Consider the following 8420-nt stretch of genomic DNA (forward strand, 5'->3'; position numbering starts at 1 on the left):
TGTACGGCATGGAGGACTCTAGGTGAGTGTGCCAGGCCTACCGTAAGGGCAGTGGCGGGCGAATTCAGCAGGCGTTTCCTAGACTGAACGCTGCTAACTGCGGAAGGAGCAGGAGAAACAGGATCAGTCAACCCATCTAATTAAGGTGCATTTTCCCCACGCAGACTCATACACGTCTCTCCAGGCTATAGGGCCCTCATTTCTTGCCTCAACCCAAAACAGACTGAATGTATTTTGCATTTCTATGACAATTTGTTCTCAGCACTTCTCAGGAAGGAGAAGCACAACGTACATGTCCTAAGAAAATGTTTGCACGCTCGCAGACACCTCTGTCTCTGCTGCTAATTGCGTTGCATCCATCCCCTTTGCAGCTAATCTGTTGCAGCAACTGGACCTGTTACTCCATGCTAACCCCATTTGAAAAAATCCCGAAAGCGCGCTCCTCTCCTGCGAGCTTCCCAAAACGACCACGTAGATGAGAAATCGCGTTCTTGTGCAAAGGCTACAAGTCTGGCCACTGGAGTTGCTGCTCTTCTACCCACTAAGTAAAAAGAAGATTTGTTTATGTCCTGCAAAGGGTCACGTTATAAGGATGCCTAAAATGAAATCACCAGTGCTAAGAGGCCAAGTGAATATCCCAGGCAGCCCCCTCCAGCCCCAGTTGAGCTCTGCAGTAGGATTGACGACAGCCCCAGTACTGTGGTCACTAGGAAAAGCAACACAGATCAACAACTCATTTTTTACAGGCCAATGGGCCAACCTCTGGGCAGCATTGGAACGAGTCAGCATAAAGGTGACAAAGCTCTGTATACCATTATAAATCATCCAAACCAGCCAGCAGAAAATTCGTGCGCTGATGGAGTTAGCTTATACCTTCCCCCCACCCCCCCCCTTTGTAAATAGAGTTCTCCCCCCCGTCATCTGCAAACGCCCATATGGCAGGTATAACAAGAGGCATTCTCACATCCCGCTCTCCGAGAAAGCCGGTCCTGCTAACCGAGCACTCACACAGCACGCTCTGCGTCTCACCGGACGTCACACCAACAGATGACGCAAGCGATGCCTGTTGTCCAGGTGGTGGTGTGTGACCTAATTCTGGGCTACAGAAGTTTGGTTTGGGAGGAATGTGCAATGTCTAGTGACAAAGGTGGGAGGAGGAGCGAATCATTGTAAGAAAGTCAGGAATGAATCCTAAATCCTATGTATCAGCTCTGTGTTTTCATAGGGAAGTAAGAGGCCAAAACAAAAGCACAGTGTCACAGCCTCGGGACCTTGCCATCAATCTGGACTGGAAGTAAGGAGGAGAAAGCAACCCCATTGTGGGAAGTAGAAACTTTTGCCGCTTACAGCACTAATGTCCCTAAAATCTAGTTTCCTTAAAAGCACATGGCATCACGAAGGAGAAATACTTTAAAGACAGATAGGAAATTCCCTCCTCCCCTGCCTTCAAATGAGCCCATTCATCCAAAAACTATCTGCTTCCCCACCTGACCATTAATACACAGTACCTGCCCAGCACCACTACCAGGTGTCTCAGGTTTTATGCATGTATAAGCTGTCCTGTAACTGGGGCAAATGTATTCTCTGTTCATTTACCAGGTGGAATATTTCTTCAGTCATTCCTCTCTCACATGATATACGCAACCAAATGAGCTCCGTAGCAACAGGGTAAATTTTCACATCTAACTCTCCCTCTTGCAGGATTTTCTGTGGCATGGGCTGAAACATCATTGGTTTTCTTGTCACTTGACAATTTCGCCATATTTTAGAGTTCCTCCAACCCAAAAGGACACCAGCGCTGTCCTACACATACAAACAGTATTTCAAAATTTACACCATTGCCCTCAAGTCACAATCCAGAGGGCGTCCCACAGAGGTTGTGAAGAAAAGGGAAGCAAAAGATGTTGATTTGCACAAGGCAGAGTGTTCCTTTAATTAAAGGTTGGTCTGCATGTACTTTCTTGAAATCTTTGGGGCCTTTCAACCATCCCAACCTGCTGATCTCTTCAGCCATAGGGGAGTTTCTGCAGATCCCTGTAGATAAGCTGCCCTGGCACTTCAGTCTGCACACACAACCCTGACAGAGCTGTGACTGGTTTGTACTATGTGGCATGTGCACACTGCCTATCCAGAAGGACATAATACAACAAACAAAAAAGCCCTCTCCAAAATATCCCATTCCTTCTATTGATTATGGAAGTCTCCCCATTTCCAATGTCCAGGAACCCCTGGAAAAGCAGGCAAGCCTTTGTGCTTACATCTCTTGCAATATCATTTGAGGGAAATTATTGTTTAAATAATAAAGGGCAGCTTTCTTTGATGGGGAAAACCAGAAAACTGAATAGAGCTGGTTTTGTATCAGGTGGTGTATTCACTTCATGAGGTTATTCTACAGTGTAATAGTTTTCAAAACAAGGCAGCCAAGAATTCCCTTCTCCAGTTATCTATAAATCAGGGCTGGAGAGAGAAGAAACAGTCCCAGAGTGTGGTATGCATCAGTCTGAGCAATCGTTCCAGCAAGTCATGCAGGTAAACAGCTACACAGCCTCAATTAGCAAAAAAAGGGTCATCTACAAACCGAGCACAGAAAAAAGCTTACAACTCCGCTGACCAGCCACGCTTATCTGCTTAAAGAGGGGGAAAAGGCAGCTACCTCCCGCCCAGCAGACACTTCCCAAGACAAGCAGAGAGACCAGGTTCCACTTTCAGGAGTTTTAATCGCAGAAAGAGAACCAGACACGGGGACAAAACCATTTAGCAAGGCAGTCATCATGTCCTGACCACACTCCTCCACGAGCTGTGCGAACAAGCTGTGTAAATGCTCTGGCTGACAGGCAGAGGGGCAGTCACAGGGCCGGTACACTCAATGGTACGCTTGAGCCATACCTCAAATTGTAGGGGTTGCCAGAAGAAGGCACAAAGATCAGAGCACGGAGCAATATGGACAGAGCAAGGGAGGAAAGCACCTGAACAGAGAGGGAAATAAGGGCTAGAAACTGGGCGGGGGGCTTGCAGGCAAATATGAGCTAAAATAAAAAACATATATACACAGCTGCAAACTGGCACAGGAAGAGCGCCAAAGCGAGGAGGTGGGGAGGGAAAGGTAAAGGGAAGAGGGAGATCTAGAACTGACTATGGCAGCAGGAAACAGTTTTGGTGCTTTCTTCCCCCCCCCCCCCCCCCCATTCATTTGGATAAAAATAATGACTGAGGTGTGAGTCCAAGAGGCCAAGGATGGGAAAATTTGCTAAACTAGAAGCAAAAGATGACCCAGTTTGGACAAGAGATTTAAGCATAGGGAAATCAAGAGGAGAGAAAGAAGTTTGGAAACTTGTGTAGAGAAGATAACAGCAGGATTTAGCAACCATAAGGAATGGGAAGGGGGATGGGTAAGGAGAAGGGAGTTAAAAACAACAGAGTTGCAAGCTATGTTTCATGGCACTAATTCAGCAAAGAAACAGCCTCAAATGGATGTAAACAATGGACTATTCATTAGGGGTTTCATTCCCTGCAACCCAGCATACTATTGTCTACAAGTTTTAAATACTCCCTTCACACACACACACACAGACACACACTAAATTACAGAAAATGTGAAACATCAGATAATCTCAACAACTTGCCTCAGAATCGCTGCCCTCAAGCATGCACCGTGCTCGGCAGGCTCTTCTTCCGACCATCTGCCAACACGTGCAGGAAAAGAAATGGTTAGGACCCCAGCGCAGCAGTTCTGTAGGGTCTGAAAGTAAAAGCTACTCCGCAAATATCTGAACAATGCACATAATGTTTGTGAAGCTTAAAATGCAATTCTGCTCTTGCCTGCTCCCGTCCATCTCTCCCTCACGTTTGAAGTAGGTGGCTGTTCTGTGTGTCCTATCCGATGACCACACCACCACCAGCAATCTTTGCAGGGCCAGAGCTGGTCAGCCTCCCAGAGCTGTACCCTACCTGCCCTCGTGCCATCTCTAGCACAGCTAACCGGTCTCCTAAGTGCCGTACTTTGCTTTCACACCGCCTGAGACACTGGGGCCAAAGGGGAGCAAAATCTGGCCTGCGGAGCCTGCGAGCCAGGCTCAGGACTAGGGAAAGACGCTGCTGTGCTTAGGCAGCTGATGGTTGCTTATAGCGGGTGACGCTTCATAAATAGTTAGGATCGGGGTTTTAAGCTTGTAAGCCAAGTACTGCTGTTGCAGAAATCATCAAGGGGTAGCACAGAGGAAACGTGATGGTGCTATTTCCATTTGGCTCTGATGAGACAAGCCTTGCATATCTGGGGTCAGACTGCGAGCTACAGCAGCCAGTCTGAAACTCATGCACAGCTCTGCACGAGTAAAGGACAGCCGGTGACTAACAGCACAGGTAGATGAACTCTGTGGAGACTTTTTAAGCTGTCCCACCCCAAGCGTCCTTTCCACCTTGCAACAGGAGCCTCCCACACTGACAGATGATGCATGCTTGTATCTCACACTACCGATCTGACACAGCAGCTAAAGCAGCAATTCAGAGTTTGGAGCTACATTTTCAGTTGCCGAAGGTACAGATGCACATTTCCTTCCGATGCCTCTGTTACAGTAAGGGGCAGCTTGGATAGCTAGAAAATATGTTTGACATCTGTATTTTCTCATCTGAGCTTTGTCTGTTAGACCTCTCTAGTGATATCCCTTCCTGACTACTGAGGTGCATGACAGGGCATGCCAGTATCACCCGTATATCCTCCTCTTGTTCTCAAAGGTGACTGGGCTCTTCGAGCTGCCCTAGTGCAAGCACTCACTGCCTCCAATCCACAGCCCCTCAGAGAGAAGGGTCTTGTGCTTCCCAGTAAAAGGCTGGCAACCGTGGGAGGCATTTGTAGGGCAAGATGGAAGAAGAGGCAGGTTACTTGGGCTTCCTTTTTCCTCACCTATATGAAGGCACCTGCATAAAGGACCTTTCATAGTGCGTCCTTCCTGTATTCATGGGCAAAGGCTCAAAGGACCTATCTAGTCTGCAGACCTGCAGAGCACAGGCTGTACAGCCTCACTCAGTGTCTCTCATGTCTGGCAGGATATGACCTGTCTTTCAGGAATACAGCCAGCCTGTCTGGAGGACTGCAGGGAAAGCCTCCTGACAAGAGGCTGTCTCACAGCATTTCTTCCTCTCGCCCAGATCCAAAGTTACACGAGCACAGTGCCTCTGCTCACCGTTACGTCACATCGCTCCCACCATGAATTACATAGGCGTAAGAAGAAATTTGACTCCCTTGAGGTTTTCACTCAACTTCTTCAAACTCTGACTCCTTGCACTGAAGATCTGTGGAGAGGAAGGAGGGAAGAGACAACAAGTCTTTTCTTATCCCTAGTCTTGGGCATATGGGTAACAACAAAGCACCTAATTCTGTTTTGTCTGTTATCCAGAAGTGCTGCATGTTTCATTGAGCCCTGGAAGCACGCAAGCAACACACAGCCCACACAGGAAAAAACTGGCCTGGAAAAGTGTCAGGAGGAGGGGAAGAGCTCGACAGTTTTAATTCAATTTGTGTCTTTAATATTGCATGGATGCTCTTTGTTCATGTTACGCAGTGCTCAAGCGGCACACACAACAAATCACTGTCCGCTACACTGGGAAAAATAAAGACAGATGAGCTGAAAATACACAGATTCATTTATGTTTCCCCTCTCATCTCAGTATGCTTTTACGTATTTGGTTCACATTTAGGGTTCGTGGAGTATCTCGATACAGCAATCATACACTGACAACTACTACGGTTTAGGGACACCTTCACAACTGCCACATAAGCAGCAGGAAACAAAATGCTTGCGTACAACAGTGAAATTCCCCTTTTCAGCTCTCTGAAAAGCCCCCGAGTTGAGTATAAGGCGGCCTTTGGGGCTATAAGAGATGAGCCCCAGAGCTTCTGCAGCTCTGTACGTGTTTTAATTTTAACCTAAGCTTTCAGTGTGAAAGGGAACACAATTTCTACCTCTTTTCATGGTGAAAATAGCCACCAAAATGTGCCCAACTGAAGGTTGGGCAGAAAAACCAAGGAAGCGCAGAGAGCGGGTGCTGTAAGTCACATGTGGTCTCCAGCATATGGGTAACAGTCACACTTAAGTAAGGAAATCAAATGTCAGTCCACTACTACCCTTTCCAAAATGAATCTTCCTACTGACTCCGAAGAATATCCAGCTTCAAAGGCTGAGTGTCTGCTTGCAGCAACAGGCAGACAGCAGAAAATACACACAGGGAAATAACTTGAGTTTGCTCTCCTCCTCTCTCAGCCAAAGTCCTTTTCATTAAGCGTTTTTCACTGAGCTATAGAAGAAAGAGAAGCAGGAGAGGAAGGGGGCAGTGGGAGGAGGGAAGGGGGAAATACGGCATTTCCCATCAGCTCTACCGGAGGAAAGGCACGGTGGGGAAATGGTGGAGGAGCTGGCTGCAGATCTCTTTCAGCCAGACAAGTGCAACTGAGGAATGAAAAGGAGTAACATGGGGAGATCAGGGGAAGGAAAACCGCACGCAGGGGAAAGACCAAGAGAATACATAGGAAAGGAAAGGAGGGTGAGGAGGCTCTGTGTTTTGGTGGGGCAAACTACTGAGGAAAGAGTCAAACACATATACCAGTTTAAGAATCAAAGAGAAGAAGCTGAAGGTTTGAAGAAAGCATCCAAACACAGAAGAGAATAGGCTCTGTCTGAGGAAAAACCATGGTCTGGAAAACACCAACAAGAAAATAAATGCTAGCAAGGAAGTGGAAAAAGGTAATGAGAAGGGAAAAAACAGAATACAGGGGTTTGGCTTTCTTTTACACATTGAAATCTTCGCTCAAGTTCACGTCTAACTTCAACAAGAGAGTCTCAAATCTCAATTTCAGCAGAAAAGATCCACATTTGAATTAGTCAGCCCATAAAGGATATTTCACCACCACCTCTAATCAGCCTCCTATCACAACCAAGGACATGCCAAGTATCTGAAGTAGACTCAGTTTAAAAGCTAAAACAGTACCAGTAATAGTAACAATTCCTGGCTGAGTCACATTTTCATTTTAAGCTACACACATTACCCATTCAAAGGATTTCATTTGAAAATTGTTATTGTTGAAACTTGTTGGGTTTTTTTTTAGTAGCTCAGATGAGTAGGAACAACATTTCCTGTATTATGGATGAGATGCTTTTTTGAACATTAGAGGGTTTTTCCTTCCTCCTTTTCCCAGCCCTCACACACCTCTGTTGGTGGGAACTTTCCTTGCAGACACTGTCCTTCCCAAGGACAGACTTAGAGAAAAGATGATTTCCCTTACATAGTTTTAACATTGACTTGGGGGCTGATGAAAATGGTCGCTTGGGTGTACTCCGTGAGCCGATGAAGCTGCAACCAAATGTCTTCACTCTTTCTCTTGTAATTTGATACCTGGCTTTAGCAATCCCTCCAGCTCTTGAATTAGGAATGGAAAATATGAGAGCTCTGTTTCGCAGCAAAGGTTGAGAGACAGAAGAAAAAAAAAAAGACGACATCTCAGGCTACTTGCAAATGGTATTTGCTTAACACTAGACTTTAACACCTGACAGGAACAACCCATGTAGGCTCTGTGTACCCACACATACATACCTATGTCCATGCTACAAAGCACTGCTCAGCCCTGTCAGAGCTAGTGGTTTGAAGCCTGAACCCGAATCAGGCCTGAAGCCTGATTTTTAAAGCCATTCCCTTGACTTTGTACCTCTCAGCTCCAACTGCTGTGGGTGCAAATAATAACATTTAAAAGCAAGCAGCTACCGCTAGCTGCTGAAGGAATGAGACATTAAAAATGCCAATAGCTGCTTTCTGCATAACTGCAGTTTGTCACAAGAGTAAAACAGGATGCCGAGCTGAAGGCTTTATAAAAACGTTGTCCCTAATCGTCACGCTCATTTTCCAAGTCCTTTGAAAAACATTTGTAAAGCATCTCTCTAGTTATATCTTGTTACGTGTTCTCAGCCACATAACCTGCAAATTTCAAATCCCAAAACAGAGTACAAGAAACCCCACACAAACAGAGCACTCACAGCAGTTTGCAGCGTAACCGGCGTTCCCAGAGTGCCCTCGTGCACCAGGGAAGGGTATAGTGCGTTCACAGGCTCACAAGGCAAAACCTTCTCCCTGAGCATTGTGGCTCAGCCATTTCGGTGACACAATTACAGCATTTGCCAAGTAGCTTGCATCATGTAACACGCTGTGAGACTTTTCACGGCAACACGACTCGCAAGCTTCCCTTCGGGGGCCCATCCCCAAAAGCCCTGCTGCAAAGTGCTGTAACTCCCGACACCCGCGAGCTTCCCCCACCTCTGCGTGAACAGTAGCAGGAATCCTGCACCTCTTTTGCTCCTTTTTGTAGGAGCGTCAGCCCTGCCGAGCTCGGTTTAACACTGGCTCCCAGTGTTTACAGGGAAAGATAACTCTCTCAC

General features: G+C 46.6%; 1 protein-coding gene across 12 annotated transcripts in view; it reads right to left on the reverse strand.

Moving 5' to 3' along the window:
- Positions 1-8420, reverse strand: part of SERTAD2 (SERTA domain containing 2) — an 85130-nt gene that overhangs the window by 40565 nt on the left and 36145 nt on the right. Inside the window, exons 2-3 of one of the 12 annotated variants that reach the window (XM_075147623.1) lie at positions 5181-5289; positions 3624-3739 (exon numbers count right to left, since the gene is read on the reverse strand). The exons of 8 other annotated variants lie outside the window; for them this stretch is intronic. The gene's annotated coding sequence lies outside the window, so the exon portion shown is untranslated. 3 more of the 12 variants (XM_075147624.1, XM_075147628.1, XR_012673219.1) reach the window with 3 other exon arrangements.

This window comes from Calonectris borealis, chromosome 3 (genome assembly GCF_964195595.1).
Source record: "Calonectris borealis chromosome 3, bCalBor7.hap1.2, whole genome shotgun sequence".
NCBI classification, from domain to species: domain Eukaryota; kingdom Metazoa; phylum Chordata; class Aves; order Procellariiformes; family Procellariidae; genus Calonectris; species Calonectris borealis.